Source organism: Micrasema longulum, unplaced genomic scaffold, assembly GCF_059751315.1.
Source record: "Micrasema longulum isolate JH-2025_06_02 unplaced genomic scaffold, ASM5975131v1 h1tg001118l, whole genome shotgun sequence".
In the NCBI taxonomy this organism is placed as follows: domain Eukaryota; kingdom Metazoa; phylum Arthropoda; class Insecta; order Trichoptera; family Brachycentridae; genus Micrasema; species Micrasema longulum.
The window spans coordinates 196,058-219,336 of NW_028278306.1; the positions used below are offsets into that span (position 1 = coordinate 196,058).

Here is a 23,279-nt window from a genome sequence, read left to right on the forward strand (position 1 = left end):
GAAGGTTCCGGGTTCGATTCCCGGTGAGAACACAAAAATTAAAAAATGTGATTTTTTTCAAGCCTGGTTGTTCTGTAATGTAATTCACCACTGTAATTGGGCATCCTGGCCTGTTGTGGTCCAAAAAAATGAAATGAAACGAAACGAACACATATTTTAGTCGTTTTCGCATATTATTTATTTTTGTTAGTTTGCCGAATGCTTATGTAAATAAAGTGAAATCGACCCTTGTATAATTTACGTATTTATTTTTGTTTAAACATTTAACGATTTAAAAACAAAAACAAGAATATGCTTTTTTCTATCTTTATTCAGATTTTTTTAACATTTTTTTTTATTAATAAATTTCATTAATAGTACATTTTTTTTTTAATTTTATAAATATCTACTTTTACACATCTAGTAAATGTTATCACTGTAACTTTCCGAAAAAGAGACTAACTCTTGTGTTGGAGAGTGACTTACACTGTTGTAGTTGTAAATTGTTTATTATCTCTCTTATTATTATGCCGTGGTGTAGTGGTCAAGACGCTTGACTCACGCACGGAAGGTTCCGGGTTTGATTCCCGGTGAGAGCACAATAAAAAAAATGTGATTTTTCTCAAGCCTGGGTATTCTGTGATGCAATTGACCACTGTAATTGGGCCTCCTGGCCTGTAGTGGTGCGAAAAAAAAAATATTAAAAATTAGTTTATGTCATTTTTAATTCAGTCAGAAAAGTTGATGCATGGATTAGAGATTCTTACTGGATGTTAAAAATGAAAGATGAAAATAAGGAAAAAAAATTAAAAATATATTTATATATGGCAACCATGAAGTTTCGCATAAATAAATTGTCTATGTTTTTAAATGTATGTATGTGTATGCGCATGGATGTATGCATATGTGTGTGTATATATGTGTATGTGTGTATGTATATGTATCAACATGTGTATACGAATAAGTTTATATTTTACTCGTTTGTGCTCTCTTTTAATTTGTTAACTATTATAATAAATTAAAATGTAATTGCCTAGCTTGGAACGGGATATGTACCTTTGTTAGTTGGGCAAAGTGAACATAAAATTGTATTTTGATAAAGAGTGCAAATAAATAAATACGAGTACACGAGAAAAAAATAAAAATATAGGATATATAAAGAGAAAACATAACATAATAATACATTCATACCAATTCAAATTTATTGTAGTTTTTACACGTGTTCAAAAAAATTCTTAAGATTTACTTTAAATTTATTTATTGATATATTATTAGAATTTAAATTACAAAAAATATACCGCAAATAACTTTAATAATACTCGAATTATCGAATTACAATCGGTCTATGGGGGATTCGATTCCCCCTTCCTCCCTTTTTGATCTGGCTAGGTTAAACTCTCCTAGTTTCCTATCCTTTCATTTTTTATTTACTGTTTTTTTTAAACATTGCAAAGCATACAAATATAACACAAAATATAATAAAAATGGCATGAAAAAAAATCCCACATTGACATAGCTTGCGCCTGAGTACACATGATTTGATATGTTTTACATTACTGCACACATTTAAAAATACGATGTTTTAATAAACGAAACAAATAAAAACTTAATGTTTTCTAAATCAGTATCTAAGAAATTCTCGTTATTTATTTACATAAATAAGGTTATTGTACATGTTTTGAGACAATAAGTCCCAACTCCATGGGACTAAAAGTCCTGTGTTGAGATGGGACGAGCATTTATATGACACAGACACATGAGTATATTACCACAAATATAGGATTAGAAACAAGAAACGTAGCTGTGATGTCACACTAGTCGACATAGGACACAAGACTTCATATATCTCTCTTATTTTTTAAATGATGATTTTGAATTTTTTGTAATCTTCAAATGGACATTTTCTCACCCGATTTAGAAAGTAAAATTTATAAAACTAAGCTAAATGTAAATACAAAAAATATTTATCCTTGCTACGCGAAAAATGAATGTCCGCTAATTCAGCAACATATCTATACAGATACCTTATTCAAGAGAGAGCACGAATATATAAGTCATAACAAGGAAGATAGAGACGCTGTTTTGCGGTGGGTGCCGTCTAAACAGATTTAGTCCTCAGTCGGTTGATGACAATGATGGGGGTATTAATAACCTCCAAAAAAGGTGTCGACATCAAAAACGGCATTTTTCAATTTACAGAAAACACCCACAAAACTAGAAAAATCTTATGATACTTTCAAAATCTTTTAAACTGGTCAAATACACAATAAGATTTTCGTTTGTTATATATAAAAAAAAACTTATGTATTTATTGTTTATCGTTTCTTAAAGTCAAAAACATTCAAACTATTGTGTAGATTTTATAATTCACTCTTTTCACAAAATGTTTATTATCTTAGTTTCACTTTTCTATGGCTGGCTGCTTTTTGTATAACTACGTTTAATTTTACTTTGTTGGTAAAATTGAAGTAAAATTTTATCTTTCCATCATAATTGAGGCCAAAAAAATATTGACGGGTGAATTGGGGGGAAAAAGTCCAAATGTACTTCTAAATTTGAACTTAGGTTATGAGCCCGGAAGACGTACTCAATGCTCTGACAAAAAGCACCTGGTCACTGTAGGAAGAAACTACTGGAGAAGTTCTCGCAAAGGTTTGCTTTTGACCTAATGAAACTAGACCGAAACTAAACGAGAGTAATTACTAGAGCCTTTACAGGGCATTGCACATTGCTTGAATGCACCTTTCTAAAACTTCTAGATGTATGAAGATTATGCAGTGCAGATGATGAAACACCTATACAAATTCTTTGTAAATGTGTTGCATCCTCGGGGACCTCTGGTAAAACCTGAAGAAATTAGACCGCTCGCTAATAACTAATTGAGGGGCACTCGATACAATAGATCTACAAAGGTTAAAATGGCGGAAGGTTGGTGACGGCTCAGTTCTCCTGATCAAACTTATTTCTCCCGGTTTACTTACAAGCTAATGAACTAACATACCCAATCGCTGTCAAAATTTAAATATTAGATTGAGAGTAACAGACGAATTCACTATACATGCTAAGGTGCACTGACAGTATTAGGGACATTGAAAGCAGTAAATGTAAAGTCTAAAAAAACGCAAATCTTTTATAAAGAATTTTTTTAAATGGCAACATTCAACTAACCATTCATTTAACCTTACCTAAACTAACCATTCATTTAAGCTAAAATAAAATTGGTTTTTACAATGTGTGGATTTTAAAAGTAGGCACAAGATTTTTACAATGGATCCGGGTAAGTAAGAACTGCTTTTAATCGAAATGTCTAAACTTATATATTCTCTTTTCAAAAATGTTTTCCATCAATGTCTTTATTTCATTTACAATTATTTGATAATTAAAAATCCATAAACAAAAAAACAGGACAATACCAACATAAAAACTTGTACCGTGTCACAGCCATAAAGTAATAAATCATTTTGAAAACAATCAAAGGCGGGTTTTTTTTCTTTTTAAACGCAATTTCACCCACACATATATCATAAAACAAATCAATTTCATGGCTTTCTCTTAACATTCCAACATAGGTACAAACAGTCACACCTCGATCGATGATAGATTTATTGATTTAATGAACTTAAATTCTTCAAATGAATATTGAAATATTTCCATTCGAATTTTTCAAAATTACGTCCGTAACTGTGTAATTGGCAAATGTTAGTAAAATCGGGTCGTGGTCCCGTGGCTAGCGTTGCGGACTCACGGATCAGAGGTCCGAGGCTCGAACCCAACTCTACCCCAACTTGAGTTTTATTTATTATAGTGAATTGCTTATAAATCGTTGAGAATGACCACCGAAATTTCAATACTTCTTGGGTAAATTATAAGAACTTGTATACGTCTTTTCCTCTTAAAAAATGAAATATTTTTTTAATTAATTTGCCACTGGTATTATTGTAGACAAAGAATCAAAACTTGAAAGAAAATTGTAATGAACATTGATCTAATATAAGAATATCAGAACAATATTACATACAACATTCCAAAACGAGACTAAGACAATCGAGATTAAAATCAGGGACTAAAACTACCAGATAAAACTAAACAAAAGACTCAGACAAACTTTTCAAAAAAAGTAAAAAATAGTATTATCAACGACAGAGTATGAATAAAAACTTATATACTTTTTTTGTAAAATGAATGTTATAATTGGTAAAGGTTAATAAATAAATTTTCAAATAAAAAAATAGTAAAAAAACAAAATTGTTTAGGCCATAAGACTATAAAGTTTGCAAAAAAATAGTACAAAATAAAATTTATGAATAACTTTACTTTCAGGACTATGCCATATGCCTATGCCTAGATTGCATGGGACCCAGGAAATCATGAAATAAAACAGGTCGATTTTGTAAATACATGTTTCTGAAATAATTAAATAACGGTAATTTATATAAATTTCATATGTCTTTATACAATCAAAGGTAAAGTATTTATTTATTTATTATATATACGGTCTAAGCCAATTACAACAGTTACATGAAGAAACATAAATGCAAGAAACTGAACAAAAATAACATAAAACTATTGAGCAAAGACAAACAAGGGCAAAACAATAATAGTAAACAATATATTAAAAAAAAACGAAAGACCAAAAACTTTGAGCTAAACCATGCCAATCCAACTTCATCCCACACTGTTTAGTCGCGAAGAGATCTACGAAAAGCCGGAAGATCTATCCTAAAGAATTCCAAGTCGTGAGATGAATTGACTAATCTACACATTCTGGACATTGGGGCATAAAAACCAAAGTTGGTTATAGAAGATTTTATAAATATTTTATATGATATATTATTTAGTATTCAAAATGTTATAAACTAATCTGTGTAAAACTTCTTAATATTGTTCTTTATTTACTTTTTTTTCTAATGTATCTCTGTAATAATGTATATACTTATGTGTATGTATATGTATATGCATATATGTGTATGCATGTATGTATATGTGTGTGTGTATGTATGCATATGCGTGTGTATGTAGGTGTGTATGTTTTTATATGTAAATTTACTAAATATTTTTCTATAAACTCATGTACCTTTGTTGGTACATTTCCTTATTTTTACTTATTATTGTATCTTTTAGATTTTTTTGTTTTTTTCAATTTTAACTAAATGTATATACCTATATTTCACGACTGCACTTTTAATGTAATGAATTTTTAATAAATATTATTTTATATTTAAATAAATGAATATTTTGTTAGATTTAAAGGCAATAAGTTATCATATTTGCTGAACACAGGGAGAATTACAATAATTATTCAAGTACATAACCAGGTAGTGCCTTACTATGTATTTACCAAAAAGATAAGATTACTTCAAAGCGTGATAAAGCTCAGAGTAGAAACTATATTTGAGAAAATTTACTTTATAAAAGGTCATTACGTATAATAAAATAAAGCTTTTGAATTAATTGAATTTGTTTCAATGTCATTTAAAAGGCTTTAAATTTAATATAAAGCTTTGACTTGTTATAGAGATATATTAAATATTTTGACTTTTGTCAATATTATGGTTAAGAACATTTTTAAATTTTCTCTACCTAATGTAAGGCATTTTTTTCAATTTCACTTTTTAAAAATACCCTAATCTGATAACACAGATATAAGAAGTTTAACCAATCATACGTATAAAAAAACATGTAAAACTATGGGTCATGGAAAGAAATGTGCTTAGTTACTTTGGTGCCGCGATTATGAACGCTAACTTCATATGTTCATATCCAGACGGTAAACTTGACTTCTGTACTATCTCTTTGTACCTTGGTAAGATTTTACCAACTTGTCATCTTGACTTTACATGATCGAATCCAACCAATGAACGACCCCAAAAATTTAGTACTCATTCTTTACTTTATTTAAATTTGGAATAGTCCTCATTTATATTTTAAATATATTTCTGTATAAACGCCAACAAATGCCAATTTAAGTAACAAATGTTCTTGATTTTTATGACTTTTGACAATCACTAAGATAATACGCTTAAGCGTCGTTAACGACGGTCTGTGTTTATCTACCGAGCGATTACAAAGCTGTTTCTTTCAACGTCTCGATAAGTACACTCAGGAAGATAGTCAAACGGATGGAAAAAAATAATGACTTATTATTTTTTTATAGTGGCAACGTTTAACGCCTAGAAGATCTTATATGATAATAGAACAGAATCTATTCATATTATATGTGCATCTAGATGTTCGTTTTCAAAACTGACAGTTATGTCAGAATTCAATTCGTTTTCAAAATTTACATATTTCTCTCATATTTTTAATAGACTTTTAAGAAAAAAAGTGGCAACCTCAGAACGACTAAAAATTTTAACAAACTTCAATTACAATATTTGAGTTTGTGCAAATGTTTGAAGACAAAAGACTGGATTTCACCCCCTCGGGAGGCATTAAGATTAACAAATTCAACAGGGATGGAGAATACCTTAAATAAGGAAATATGTAAGTCTGGGTATTTTTTTTTGTTAATCTTAATGACTCCCGAGGGGGTGAAATCCAGTCTATTGTCTACAACATTTGGACAAACTCAAATATTGTAATGATACCAACTGGTTCAAGAAAAAGTTTACAGTTGGAAAATTGTTTTCAGGCATTGCCTAGTATGTGAAATAACTCAGTCAGATGAATCTATTTACAACAATAAAGGTTTCTGATCTTAAACTTCACTAAAATCAACAAATGGAAGAATCGAAAAAATATGGATGTTCAAACATAAGCAAAATGGTAAATGTTACACGGTGTGAAAAGTGGCCACTTAAACCAGCAAATGACAGGTCGTAAGCCCTGTAAATGCCCAGACTTACATATTTCCTTATTTAAGGCATTCTTCATCCCTGTTGTAATTTGTTTAATTTCAATGAAAGGAAAAATTGCTCAGTGGAACAAAATTCTTGTCACTTTTAATGTGTAGATATTATCGAGAGGCACTAGACCCGTCGGTACAAACCGGTGTACTTAAATCAAAAGTTGATGGTTGGAGGATCGGTAGTGTATCTTTGTAATCGGTCGGGAGAATTTTATCTTCAAGTATGACGCCATACTGAAGCTATGTCACTTCAGATCGCGTAGATCTGTGCACCGTGACGTTCGCTTCCCCTTGTTTCATATCGGTGTACCTTGAGACGCCCCTTCTTTATTTATATTTAAGTCAAGATTGAAATGTCACTATCTAAATATTTAAATTGTTCCTTTATCCTTCTTCTTTCCTTCTCATCCCCTCTCCTCTCTTCATAGTAAAGTGTTTTTTTTTTTTATACATTTATTTATTTTTGTTAATCTTTGCTTATAATTTTTGTATAAAATTGTAAGATTCAATATGTCCATGTATTTATAATTTTCTCAAACTGAACGGTTTGGGTAGGTAGGAAGAAATTGCCTTAAGGCAATATACCCGCCCTTATATGTATATTTATTGTATATGTATATAAAGTGTCAATAAATAAATAAATAAATACCTACCCTTAACTAGAGGGTTGATAGTGTATCTTCGTAATCGCTCGAGAGAATTTATCTTCAACTACACAGTCATGGTGAAGGCATGACGTCCTTGACTTCCCGTCATAATCGCGGCCTAGTTAAATAGTAGAAATAAGTTTTTTTGTTGTTTTTTAAACATATTATATACTTTTGAATGCGTGTATATGTACATCATGCGCGGTCCGTTCATATATTGGATGGAATCAATGCTTCCCCGAAAAATTGACCTCTAAACAATCAGTATCTATATTTATTTATTTAATAAAATCAGCTATACGAGTAAGTTAACTAATTCTTTATATAACTACAAGAAATATTTTATTATTAGTTTATTTTTTTAATCAAAGCCATCTGAGAATTTTCATTTTTCAATAACGTCCAAAAATTTGCGACAACTCCACACACAACGTCTCGACTGCGGAGTCATGCGCGAGCTGGTATAAAATATAAAATACACCGCGCTTTGTCTGATTCCGGATAATGGAACTACGCAAATGCTTTAGTTCCTTTGGGGCGGGAGTCAGTACAGAATTGTACAAGTCCGCGCATGCGCAAATAGAGGTCTTGAATATTTTTGGAACCAATCCTAACAATCACATCCAGGTTCAATGTTTATGTATTGTGACGATTTTATAACAAATTAAGCACTTAAATCGGTTGACACGACGGCATTATAATATTAAATTATGACATATAACTATTTTATACCAAAATTATGGAATTAAATTGCTTTATAGTTTATTTTAAAGCACATAATTTGAAGTGTTAGTAGTAGACACACATTTTACCTATGTATGAATGAACCTAGTACCAAATGACTGCTTCCCTAATCTAAAACTTCACCGCACGCTCCTGATGTACATATATGTATACGTGTGTATGCATATATATGTATGTATGTATATGTATGTATGTATGTGTTTGTAAATTTTAACATGTGCTATTTTAATAAATCGGGGTATGCCCACGCACAGGCTATGCCTATAAGAGATTTTTGGAACTGATGTAATTAATCACTGTTACATATTTGGACAATTTTTTTTGGTTTTAGCCATTTTTATGTTACTAGTCACAAAAAATGACTCTTGGGAATCTGTCTTGAATAGAGCTGTCACCTGTTTGGTTGTGTAAAATTACTTCTCCTTTACTACTACTACTACAACCATCAGGCCATTTCCCCGTAGGGGTAGGCAGAGAGAATGGACCGCCACACATGTCTATTCTGGCATACATTCCTAGCTTCTTCCACATTCAAACATCTTGTCATACATGCCCCTCGGTTCTGTCTGCTTTTGACATAACCAGACATAAGATTTTGGTTTATCTGATCATGCCACGTCTTCTTTGGTCGTCTTCGTCTCACGTTGCCGTTCATTTTCGCCATATATACTTGTTTTACCATTCTTTCGTCGTCCATTCGTTCCACGTGACAAAACCATCTCAGAGACTCTTTCTTAATCTTATCAATTATACTTGATTTACACTCTCGCCTGATTTCATCATTCGTAGCTCTGTCGTACATTGATTTCCCACACATTCGTCTAAGAGATCGCATTTCAACCGCGTTCACTCGGCTTTCATCATTTTTCTGCCAGTTCCATGTTTCACTTCCATACATAAGTTTTGGGACTAAAACTCCGTTGTGCACTGCCAGTTTAGCTTCGATTGACATATTTTTATTAGAAATTACTGTGCTTAGTGCTCTGTTCATTTTGCTGCCCGCATTAACTCTTCTTTCAACATCTTTTTCTACTTTTCCATCTTTTAAAAACATGCTTCCCAGATACTCAAATTCTTCTACTTCTCCTTTACAAACCTAAATATATAATTATGATAGCAAGTAAGTTCTTTTTTTTGTGGTTTGATTAGAATGAAGGTTATTTATTTATTTTTGTAAATACATCGTATTGAAAAAATAACTACTTTATATATTGCAATTCCCTGACGATACAAATTTTCTACATCTGTATATATGAGAGTTAAAATACAAAAAAAAAAAGTGAACATGTCTAATCGTTTCCAACCTATAAACAAAACAATAAAAAAAAAATTAAGACACTCTACAAAAATAATGTTTAAGGAACAAGACAGAAAATGTCAATTTATAATTTTTAAAAACTCAAAATTACCCTAAAATAACACTTATCAAACACTACATTAGAAGTTCATAAGCCCTGTAGATGACTAGACTTCTATATTCCTTCTTTAAAATCAGTTTCACCTTCAGTTTGAGGCAATTAGTGGAGTTCCTCAAGGATCTCACTTAGGTCCTGTTTTGTTTTTGCTTTTTGTTAATGATATTGTATCGATATTCGAGGGAGTGGACATTCTTTTATTTGCTGATGACCTGAAATTATCTAAGACTATTGCTTCTGTTAGTGACTGCGAATCTCTTCAATCAAACCTGGCGAGTCTATATACTTGGTGTCAGAGAAATGAGCTCTTTCTTAATATTGACAAGTGCAGTGTTATTACGTTTACCCGTAATAGAACTTCAATCAACTTCTCTTTAATATAAATAACACAGATCTCGTAAGAGTTACAGAAATTAAAGATTTAGGTATAGTGTTCGATGACAAGTTGTCATTTGCTCCACACATTAATGCAGTTACTAACAAGGCAATGAAGTGTCTCGGATACTTGCTGAGAACAGTGAAGGATTTTAATTCCATCGATTCGCTTAAATCTTTATATGTTGCCTTAGTTCGGAGTAACTTAGAGTATAATTCAATAATTTGGTCACCTTGCTATAAAATACATAACATTAAATTAGAAAAAGTCCAACATAAATTCCTTCGCTTCATAAATTTTAAACTTAATATTCCTGTTGACCAAATCGACTACAACTTCCTATCAAATAATTTAAAATTGTCTACTCTCTCGAATAGGAGAATCTTAACCGATTTAGTAAACCCATATAAAATAGTAAATGGCGCGCTGGACAGCCCTGATTTAACGCGACTGGTTAATATTAAAATACCTTCCCGCCGCACACGAAATAAGTCGGTGTTTGTCGAGGTGTCCAGCGGGCACAACTACTATGTAAATTCACCTATAGCTAGACTCCATCGCCTTGGTAATATGTTGATCATAAAATAATAAAATAATATGTAATATTATTATTTTTTTTTAATTAAAAAAATTGAGTGCTCTTATTTTCTGGATATGCCTCGTAGATAGAACTTTTTTGGGTAAAAATATATGAAATATCCAGGAACTAACTCTTCACCTGTCTCATACATTCTAGTTTAGAAAAATGGGATTTTTTTTGGCCCTCGGCCCAAACTATAAGCCCTGTAGATGCCTAGACTTCTATATTTCTTCTTTAATATATTCTTCATCTATGTTGTAATTTGCTACATAAATGTTAATTCAACAATGTTTTGAGTATGTCCAAATGCTTCCAGACTGGCTGGATTTCCTTCGGTTATTCATTTTTAAATTTGTTGCAATAGAGAGGGAAAACATTTTTAAGAAGGGAATATGAAAGTCTTGAATTAATTACCTGGTAAAAGAAGAAGTATAAAAATTGGAAAATTGTTTTCAGGAGTTGCCTAGTAGGTGAATTGGTTTGGCCGGATGAATCTCACCCACATGATAAAGGTTTCAGCTATTTTACTTCACAAAAGTCAACAGATGAAAGGGTTGATGAAATGTGGATGTGGACTTAGGCGGAATGGTGAATGTTACACAGTGTGTAAAGTGGCAACTTAAACCAGCCAACGACAAGTATAAGCCTTGTAAATGCCTGGAATTTCATATCCATTCTCAAATATGTTTTCCCTCTCTGTTGCAGCAAATTAAAAAAAAAAACGACTAACACATTAAAGTAAAAATTAAAAACGTACTTACAATTACGCTGAACCGTCCTTTTCTCCTAGATGCTTATAGTTCATATTTTTGTACGGAATCACATATCTGTTTCAACACTTCACACAATTTGTTCTGAGTAAACTTGGCAAGTTTGCTAAATTTTGACAAAGCAAACTTTCTTTAGCTTCTAAACCTTAAGTGCCCTGGAAGTGAACTCTACAAGACGACTCAAATAACTTTTTAACAGGCAAGTGTTTCATACGTTTTAATGGGTGTTAACGTGAGTTGCGTTTTTTTCCAAACGAAGAAAACAAATAGAAACAACAACATATAAAATAAAAAATTCATATCATCTTTGTTCACCTTGCAAATATCGCGGGCAGCTTTGGCAGCTTTTCTTAAACCTTATGTTAAATTATGTTGAATAATAAACCTTGTATTGAATATGAAAATTGTATTAAAATACTCAATTTTTAGCCATCCCGTTTTATTATCAAACTGTCAGAGGATTAAACAAGAAGATAATATAATAAACTTATGCTTTTAGTTCGTCTCTATTATATTAAAACGTGAAATTAGATACGATCTTTTGTCTGTGGCATGGAACATGACGTGTACAGAATCTGGCTGTATTTTTGGATGATTCTGCTATATATCATTTTTTCACTACTTATTGAGGCATATGACATAGATAAATTATTATATCTAGACTTATCTACTGGAACAACTGTGTGTTGAGCACATAAGTTAATATATCATTTTTTTATATCATAAACTATAATTATACATTTATTCAAAGTTGCTTTGTATGTCAAACTAGAATAATGTACCCTTTTCTAAGAATGTCAAAATAAGAAAAACAGTAATCAATGCATAGGAAATATAAATTAAGGTTCTATACATATTGAACATATTGTAAAATGCTGATCACTAAATCAATAAATAAGTAGTCACTAATCCTTCAAATGATAGTTTTGATTTAAACATGCCAATCAAAGCGTAAAATAAGCTTCTTGAAGAGGAAAACATTACAAAGGTAATTTAGTAAAAAAAATGTTGCGTTTATTCGAATAATTTTTTTTTACGGTTTAATCAAAACATTTAATAGAAGCATCTTAATTTTTTTATTTATTTAAAAGGCTTATTTTTAGCTCAATTGTAATGATTATTTCTAATATTTCCTTCCTTTCACTCATTCTTAGAGCTTGCATTGTCCAGCTTATAAACAAGCTTTAGTCATTTAAAATTTTGGCCACTTTGTCTCATTAAAAACTATAAAGGTATTTTAAAATGTATCAAAAGGAAAAAGTTACCATTTTTTTTTTTAAAAGACATCAGTAAATTGTGTTCTGTACATAAAACCTCCGAAATACAATAATTAGACTTTTTTTTTTTTATTCTCCAAACTTTCTAATTGCGATTTCTCTAAATTATGATTTTGGCTTACTGACTTTATCATGATCGGCTTCGTGTCAGGGCGTTTGCCTACCATACAAGAGGTCTCGGTTTTGATTCCCGACATGGTTGATACAAAATATTTATTTAAAGGGTGTTTTCACACTAGAATATCCCATAGTCCCTTGTACAAATGCAATGCCCTCTGCACTATTAGGTGATATAATGAGATGATGATGATGACTGTTTCCTGAACGGGGACGATATAATACCTGAATAAAGTCACGTATTCCCAACTTCATAAAAATACTGCCCTGTGGTTAGTTGAAATACATTTTTTAGTCATTTGGAGTTCTTTGAAAATAACTGTGATTGAAAAATAGTTGGAGTTTATTATTTATCCGTGAATCTAAAAAATTTACACAGATAAACAACTCATTTCCACTAACACACTAATAACATCATAGCAGTTTTTTAAAGGGTACCCAAGAAAACTACTTACCAATTCTATTGTTTTAAATACTATTATAACGCGTCTTGTCTCTTGTTAACATTATCTAAAAAAAAAAACATTTTGAAATGTCAAAATACAGGTTATAAAAACCAAGATTTAATTTTTATTTGGATACCTTTTGAATCGAGTTGTGGTACCGTGGCTAGTGTTGCGGACTAACAGATCAGAGGTACGAAGCTCGAATCTTATTCCACCCCAACTTACTATTTTCGAATGTACACGTTGCAACTAGACCAAAATTTAAATATAAGGGTACTTTATAATAACGGATTTTAATAAAATAAAAAAATTTAACAATTCACCATCAACGCAATAAATGAATTATGGCAACGTAGAAGGGTACATGTGATTTTGTTATTTATTAGAGTAATTCAACAAAATCTTTAAGACAAATCGCAATTAAGTTAATTTTATTGTTCTTTTTTTTTTTTAAATAAAACATTTCTTATTTTTCAAAATTCTACGATTGTGGTATCCTTTTTGCCGTTTAAAACGGTTTATTGTTTTTTTCGTTTACACGGTAGGCACGCTTTCTACGTGGATAACAATTTAAATATTTAGTACCTATGTATTTTTTGTACACACAGTATAAATCAGGGGCGAATTGTGTATAGAAGTGATTATGCACAGCATACTATTATATTTGACTATCCATAATATTTTTTACGGTGACTTTATTAACAAAAAACAAACAAATAATTACTATTTCTTATTTCTTATATGTATGTTTCTCCAAATATTAATAAAGCGCGCCCAGCGCCAGTAATGAGCCAAGGAACTAGCCGATAACTCTAGCTTATTTCTTTATACAAATAAGTGTACTATATTTTAAACATATTAAAACCAGTAGCTTTCAGATTACACAAATTCTCTGAAGATTCTCGATTTGGAAAACAGAATTTCAAATATTATTTCTAAAGGACTATTTTTCTTTAAGATGATGCTTTTGACATAAGACTCGCAACACACGTGGCGCTCGACGCGCCTGTTTTTTGGATTATTTATTTTTGGAACAAATCAGCCAGTTCACGTTTCGATGGTTATGAGAATACCTTATACTGACTGAATTTTATACTTTTATATAAGTTATGTGTTAAATTAACGGATATTATATCTATACAATATAATATATCACGAAGTTACGTAGTTTGACTTGATTTCATAGATGAGAGTTGCTGTATCATACAGAACCACAGAAAAAAAGCAATATAAACTTAAATTACATAATGTACCTACTATGCAGGTACAAATAAATTATATTTTTTTATAAATTACTCAAACGTAAATAAAATTGCTGTTCGCTACTAGAATAAACACACAGTAAATTATGACATAAATAATAAACAAACAAACAAACAAACCATCTCTACATTCATACATCTTTTCATGCACGCACGCCGATTATTCCTACTGTTGACATGTCCATCTTCAAGTATTTGATGGACTTGATCGTGCCATGTCTTTCTTTTCATATCATTTCGACAGCATTCAACCTACTTTCATCATTATTTTTCCAATTTCATACTTCGATCCCATACATTAGAGTTGGCACTAGAACTCCGTTGTGAACTGCTAGTTTAGCCTCCTGCGATAAACATTTGTTTGCCAAAGTAGATTTTAGTGCACCGTTCACCCTGTTCTCGGTTCTCGCTCTCCTTTCAATATCTTTCTCGGCCTTTCCATCCCTAGTAAACATACTTTTCAGGTACACAAATTCTTCTACCTGATTCAGAATATCTCCGTTCACGCTGATCTCACATATAGTTATATTTTCATCCCTTTCAAAAACCATCACTTTCGATTTATCAACATTCATAAGCAAATCGCTTTTCTTGCAAACATCGTAGACTTTTGTTACCAGGAATTGAAGGTCTTCTTTGCTGCTAGCAAGAAGCACGGCATCATCCGCATACAGAAGACAGTTTACAGTTATACCACTCATTTTTGCTCCCATTCTTAAATCTTTCAGTTCTTTCATACAGTTATCGATTTATATGTTGGAAAACCATGGTGACATTACACATCCCTGTTTGACTCCTTTCGGAATATTAAACCACAATGCGAATGACCCATTCGCCTTCACACATGCTGTGCTGTCTTTATACAGTGGCGCAATAGCCCTTGTCAGGTTACCATTCGCTCCATACTCCGATAAAACCTTCCACAGTTTCTAATATTTATTTATTTATTTATTATCATTATATTACATACACAAAATTATAATTTATGTAAAGTTGCTTTGACTGTCTAACTAGGGCTATTTACCCCGTTCTAAAACAGTCAAAAAAATATAAAAAACAGCAATCAATTTATAGAAACAGTTATAAAGATACAGGACAAAGTGAAAAACAAAGTAAAAAATGGAGTGAAAACATGGTAAAAAATGTAGTAAAAACATAGTAAAATTGTAGTAAAAACATAGTAAAATTGTAGTAAAAACATAGTAAAAATGTAGTAAAAACATAGTAAAAAATGTAGTCAAAAAAACGTAGCAAAAAAAATAAATTATAAAAACAAAGTAATAAATGCAATGAAAACATAGTAAAAAAAAAAAAAAAAAACATGAAAATATATAAACATGTCTATAAAAATATTTTGAAACTCAGTAAAATGCGAAATAAAAACAGAATACATAGTAAGAAACATATTTAAAGTCATAATAGAAAAATGAATGTATGTTGTATAGCAAAAAGCATATTTAAAGAAAGAAAAAAAAAAACAGCATATTAAAAAAATAAAGTAAAAGATGTGGTAAAAATTAAAAAAAATAAATACATAGTTAAAACAAGTTAAAAAGTCAAGAGGATCTTAAAAATTAAATCAGTAAAAAACTAAAAATATATATTAACAATTTAAATTAAAACATGTGTTGGCTATCTAACAGCCACCATTAACCCCTCAGTCTCCCTGCGAATAAATAAATAATAAATTCTTCCATTTTCGTTATACTGATTGTGTTCACAATAATTTGGTCTGTCTCTGTACAGATTGTTCAGCACCAGCAGAGAGCAGAAGAACTTTTGTACTGCAAAAGTCACATTCTACTTGTATAGTAATATAAAGGTACGCGTGGAGTTGTACAGGATCTAATTATGTTCTTCGTGCCTTGAGCAAATCCAGGATTCTCTATACACCCACCCTAACGCTACACATATATGTATGTATCTGTAGAATGTCGTCCCTTGTGCAAGGAAATCTAAATTAGATTAAACCGAGGGGAGTAAGGAACGAGGACACAGTTGCAATGGTTTTAAAATTCGTCGTACTTTAGCCTAATTGGGTAAGTTTATATGTTTTTAATATATTTGTAAAAAACAAATATGAGAAATTAGGTTGATAGATCTTGATGTAAATAATTTTTAACAACCAATATGGCATATTTTTACCCTCTTGCAAGAATGTTAAGACTCATTAACAAAAAAAATTCTAAATGTTAATTTTGACATTTATCATGACAGAGCAAAAGTTTATATAAAAAAAAATACTGCGTTTCTTAAATCAAATGTCTAGTCTCTATTTTTGTGTAAATAAATCAATTTTACATGGGCAAAATGGTGTATTTTACACAGTATGTAAAGTGGCCACAACCAGCCAATGACAGGTCATAAGCCGTGTAAATTCATAGACTTCCATATTTCCTTCTTTAAGGTATTCTCCATCCCTGTTGTAATTTGTTAAAATTAATTTAAGTTTATATTATTACTTCTTATATTTTATCTTCTTACTTTCTATTTTTTTTTTCTTTAAAAACAATTCGTTTTTTTTATCATTAACTTCATTTTATTTCTTTACTCAATCTTTATTTTTGACTTTCACTTAATCCGTATTATTACTTAAATTAATTTAATTAATTTTTTTTATGTTTCAAGCATAACTTTATGGTCAAACATTTCAACTAATGTTAGTTAATATTAGTATATAACCAGTTACTGACTTTTTTAGTCTACCTGTTTCAAGACCTAACCGTCTCTTTGTCAGGACACTCACTACAACAACATGCAAATACTAAAATACACCTTTTTCAATAAAAAATAAACCAAACCCAACTCTACCCCCTTCCCTCTCAACTCCCTACCTATTCTACAATCTAAGTTTGAATATTGTTTAATTAAGCTTAGTGCATGTTTCGACATGGTGGTGTTCGCATCTCTATAAATCTGCATTTGATTTACGTATGTTTGGAAAAACTATGTATTTATATACTACGTTGATGGTGAAGGTGGAGGTGTATTTAAGTATTCGCGTGTTGGTGTAGTGAGTGTCCTGACGAAGAGACGGGTACGTCTTGAAACCGGTAGACTTTAAAAAAATTAAAAATGGTTATACACTAATAGTTACTAACATTAATGATTTAATTAAGCTACACAAGTATTTTATATAATTTATTAAAGATGGTGAATTTCTATAATTGAGGATATATTATATAAAGAATGATACTAATACTTATATACAAATTGTATGTATTTTATGTTTTCTTGTTGGATTTTTTTTTTGTAATGTATTTCTTGGGTGTTATCTTGATTTGTGTTCGTTTTTAATGTTTAAAGGAGAACTAAAATGAAGACGGTTGAGATTATTACGTCATTAAAAAAAAAACTGTTCTACGAGATATTTTGTTTACTTTTATATATTTATTTTAACAATTTATACACAGATGCATTTTATATACAAATATCTGCAGGCATATTTCCTTAAGGCAATTTCTTCTTACGTACCCCAACCGTTCAGTTTGATGAAATAAGAAGTATATTAAATGGAAATATTCTAGTTATGTTAATAGTGCAGGGTCCATAGTACATAATCGATGACACACGCGTATTAAATTAGTTCACCTGTAGTAGACTAATGACCAACGATGCAATGTCATCATTTTCTATCGAATCCAATACATGCGTATAATGTAACTCTATGAGTATTGCACATGAAATCAGAGGGCATTGTTCTGTGGTACATTCACATAGTCCCTACCATGAAAAATTTAACTATAAAGAAACATCGTCCATAAAGAGATCATAGGACGCAACGCCAGTCAGTAAGCCCAACAAGTTCAGTTCACTTCAATTCAGCTCGACGACGTCACTCAGTTCCACCATGTAGTTCAAGTGCAGTCTCTTCAACCCATCATCGTCGCTACGCTTGCGCTACACAAATAGTGCTGTATCTTATTCGCCCCTAATAAATATGCATTCAACAGCCGCGAGGCAAACTACTACTTTTCTCGATGATTCTAAAACACCCTCATGGAAAAGGAACCATTTTCGACCTACGACATTTGGCATCTCATTATTTGGCATCTTCGGTGACTGAAAACACTTTTTTTAAGATATTTTATTAATTAATTACGTTAATTTTCTTATTGTTTTACAGGAATCGCTAAACTTGTATTGCATTTTCAAAGGATATTTTAAATTAAAGTGAAACATTCTTAAAGTATAAACTTGTTAGTACGTCGGGATAATTAATCACTGGAAAACTTCATTTAAAAAATATTTCTACTTGCCGATTGACTTTGGAATTCAATTATGTATTCACAAATAGTTTTGATTTATTTCTCCGGTTTTTATTTTAAGTCTGAAATTTATCACTTAGCATATTGTTTAATTAACTTATTAGCATATTGTTTAATGATTAACAATCTTATCGAATGTTTGAAGAACCGATATTATATCATCTGCTTGTAATTGAAATGGTGTAATAATTTTGTTTGAACTTTATTTTAAATGTAATTCTGATAAATAAAATTAAAAACTAATTCTCCTTTTAAATGTTGTAGGTATTTTAAAATAATTTAAGGGAAATAAATATTTTATTGTTATCAAAAACATTTTTCACTTTGTGGTATGACATTTTACACTTATTTGTTTATAAATTTGTACAAACCACTTATTTTTTTATTTTTTTTAATTACACTTGGACCGGTTTCGAGATTACTACCTCATCGTCAGGAATTTAACTTACTTATAATTACACGCGTTGCTATTTATATAATAAAATATTGTATGAAAGAGACAGAAAATGGAAAGAAAGAGAGAGAAAGAAGATAAAATAAATCATAACGGGAATAGCTTTAAAAGAGGACTCGAAGTTAAATTTAATTGATTATTTTTTATTTGAAGTTTTTGATTAATGGCTTTACTAATTTCTAATCTTTCTAAATTATCTATACGAAAACCATTTTTATTGACATGCAAAATTTCTACACACGTTTCTTGATTAAATTCATGGTTTTCGGATATATATAAGATGATAAATTGACTGATAAATTAACTGATAAATTAAATCATTCGGGAATTTATAAATTAAATTGTTTAAATTGCCCAAATTTCTATATTGGAAAAACTTCACGTAAATTTAAAGTTAGAATCAAAGAACATATAAGATGTCTGAGTAATAATAATTTTTCAGAATTCGCAAATCATCTTATATCCGAAAACCAAAGCTATTCCCGTTATGATTTATTTTATCTTCTTTCTCTCTCTTTCTTTCAATTTTCTGTCTCTTTCATACAATATTTTATTATATAAATAGCAACGCGTGTAATTATAAGTTAGTTAAATTCCTGACGACGAGGTAGTAATCTCGAAACCGGTCGAAGTGTAATAAATAAAATAAAAAAATTAAGTGGTTTATACAAATTTATAAACAAATAAGTGTGAAATAAATATTATTTATGAATATCTTTGTTTGTTGTTAATTTGTCAAATTAATTTACTTTGTGATTTTTATAGGATATTATATCTGTACCTTCAAGCTGAAAGGCTGAAAGTCTGAAAGGCTGGAAGTCACATTTTTTGCAAAATTGAGTAATGAATGTCATTTTGTTCATATATTCTGATTCTATTATTGCTAAAAACATTGGAGTCCTCTAGTACACCACTACTGAAATAGCTTGTTCTAAAACACCAGTAGTGCAGTCATAATACTCATGCTTTCAACAAAATTCTACGGTTAAGTACTAAGCAGTGGATACCGAATAAATTCCACAATTTTTATAACAAACTACCTCTGACGCAGCGAGACATTTTGCAGAAGATAAAATTTTATTGTCATAATCGACCACACTTAACCATTGTGTCATTTCTTTTGCCGTTAATTTAATTATTTAATTTTGCCTTTTTTCAGATACATGACATTTAATTCATATTTACCTGTTATTTTCATAAATAATTCATGTTTAAATTAATGGCACCTAATTTAATGTTTTTGCCTTTTTTTCAGCAAGTTTTAAAAATACATTGTTTTTTATTCAATGTTCTACACAAATAATTAAGAATAGTCCAAAAGGAGCGTAGAATCATATTTGAAAACATCGGACTGTGTCCAATAATCCCCCCACTATGCCTCACTTTTGCCGCGCGCATTCGTGATTTCGCCGGGTAATGTTTCACGATGGGAAAAAATATAATTAAAACACAAATGTAAGGTAAAAAAAAAGCAATCTTTTAATTTCTCTAAAATTTGATTGTGCACGCGGAAACATTGATTGACACAACATAGTAGATAAGTTAAGGGTCATTTAATAAGAGTAATTGAATCAATGAACTTTTAACCTAAAATATTAAACAAATTTTATTTGACATAAAACGGATATTTTCATATCATGTTAAATAATATTTGATGTTTTAAAGATAATGTCGTTCAAATGTCTTCTACGGCGCTGTTTAATCCGAGGTCTAATTTTCATTAGTTTTTTTATTAGATGATGCAAAGTAGGGTAAAAAAATCCACCCTGGCAACACTAACGAAATTTCCATTTTGTTTCTTCGACAATCTGACAGATGGAAAAATAATTTAATATTCAAGTAATGCATTTGTTATATACACATTTATTTGCAAATTACAGATGAAATGTGATTGCATCCTGTTTTTTAAAGATCCTAGCAGTATTTCTAAACTTTAAAAGGACACAACGCGGCATGGTTGAATTCAAATGAGGAGTTGCGTACTGAGCGACGTCTACAATGAAACTTATTGGTTAAAACGTAAACCTACGTATTTATGAGTAGTTGAGTCGCCTTCTGTTTGATGTGCGTATGCGGTTTCTGGATTACTCTTAATTTTATGATTCTACGTGACTTTTAATACTTAAATCCGAGGAGGAATTAGGGCGCGGGCCGGGCGGTTACAACAAAATACTTGAAGTCTCATAGTAATTTGATAGTACATACTTTAAATGTTTTTTCAAACAAATCATTACACCGTTTTTCCTAGGAGTAGGCAGAGAGAATAGAACGCCATATCGCTCTATCTTTGCATACATACCTCGCTTCCTCTACATTCACACACCTTCTCATGCACGCACGCCGATTATTTCTTCTCTTGACATATCCATCTTCAAGTATTTGATGGACTTGATCGTGCCATGTCTTTATCTTTCTTCCTCGTTCACTGCACCCATCAACATTCGCATCGTAGATCCTTTTAGCCGTTCTTTTGCTGTCCATTTGCTCTACATGTCCAAAGCAACGCAGCAGCCCTTTCTTGATTCTGTCGATAATGCATGTCTCAGCCCTACACAGTTCACGGATCTCGACATTTGTGTACCCATCATACATCGTTATACCACACATTCGCCTGAAGAATCACATTTAGACAGCAGTTAACCTAATTTCGTCATCATTTTTCCAATTCCATACTTCGCTCCTATACATTAGAATTGGCACTAGAACTCCATTGTAAACTGTTAGTTTAGCCTCCTCTTATCAAAAGCCAATAAATCCAAAAAAACAGTAATCAATTGCGTTTTCACTTCGAGAGATACATTTGAAACAGTTTTAAAATTTCAAACCGCTCTTCAGAACAATTTTTTAAATGTTAATTACAGCTTTTCAGCTTTAAGGTACAGATTTTATATATTTTATCAATGAGGAGACTTTTTTTAGACTTTTCATTGGAATTTGTATCTGGACAAATATTCTATTTTTGTATCAATTTGCTTCACAAAATAAATTATTTATTACGGACTTTTATTCAAATTTTCCATTTGTGTTCTGATCCATAAATAAAATAAAAATTTAATTTAATTCTGGTTTTAATTATCTCTCACATCTACTTGTGTGATCTGGTTGGTGGACGGGAAATAGTAGAAGACGCTCTCCCTCCTCATTTTTCCATTCCAAAAGGCACAAGGGTAAATGTCGTCACGTAGTGTATAATTGGCAATGACATTCCTTGACATCCTTAATCCCTTATAAATGTTTAACTTCTAGGTTTCTATAAATTTTTATATGGTATTTGTTATCGTTTTTTAACATGGTCATAGAAAAAAATATTATATCCTACATAATAAATCGCCAAACTCATAGTAAAAGGGGAAATAAAAGCAGCGAATTTAAATTAAATTAAAATAAGATTACGGAATCGAAATTTAAAAAATTATTTCAAATTCACAGACTGAAAAATATTTTATATTTTAAAAAATATTTTTACTATGAACGAAACTGATTGAAACCCTCGGTCATTTCAACTGTTTTTGGGTATGCGGAAGAATTTTTTTTACTGCTTTCGTGTATTTAGTTTTACTACGCCATAATTCCACACTTGTATCGACTTGTTTACTCTATACATATCCGAAGCATAAAGTGTAAAAAAACAAATAGGTAAATAAAAATGTAACTTTATGTGAATATTACCTATGGCTTCTGATTTAATTACTTCAACTTCAAGTCATCTTGAGATTAGTTTGCTTGTCAAATTAGATGAACTTCTTCACAAAAATATACTTTTTTACTTCATCAAAATTAACAGATGATAAAATTGAAGAAATATAGATGTTCAAACATAGGCAGAATTGTGAATGTTACACAGTGTGTAAAGTGGCCACTTTTACCAGCCAATCACAGTTCAGAAGCCCTATAAACGCCTAGACTTCCATATTTATTTATTTTGAATGTTCTCAGTCTCTGTTTTAATTTGATAATCTGATTTACTCTCTAGGAGGTGAAATCTAGTATTTACAATTGGGCAAATTTGAAATGTTGTAGGTATTAATTTTTTTAGTCAGATTTCTTGAAATTTCAATTCAACTGTTCTTACTTTTGGTTCGGTTGTTGTGAAAGTC

The 23,279-nt window shown here is 30.7% G+C and overlaps 1 protein-coding gene across 2 annotated transcripts in view; it reads right to left on the minus strand.

Annotated features, from left to right (window-relative positions):
• LOC148276961 (lachesin-like) overlaps positions 1–23,279 on the minus strand; it is a 186,088-nt gene that overhangs the window by 157,940 nt on the left and 4,869 nt on the right. Inside the window, exon 1 of one of the 2 annotated variants that reach the window (XM_088233534.1) lies at positions 11,350–11,465. The exons of the other annotated variant lie outside the window; for it this stretch is intronic. The gene's annotated coding sequence lies outside the window, so the exon portion shown is untranslated. Of the gene's footprint in view, positions 1–11,349; positions 11,466–23,279 lie in introns of those variants that run through there. 2 annotated transcript variants of the gene reach the window in all.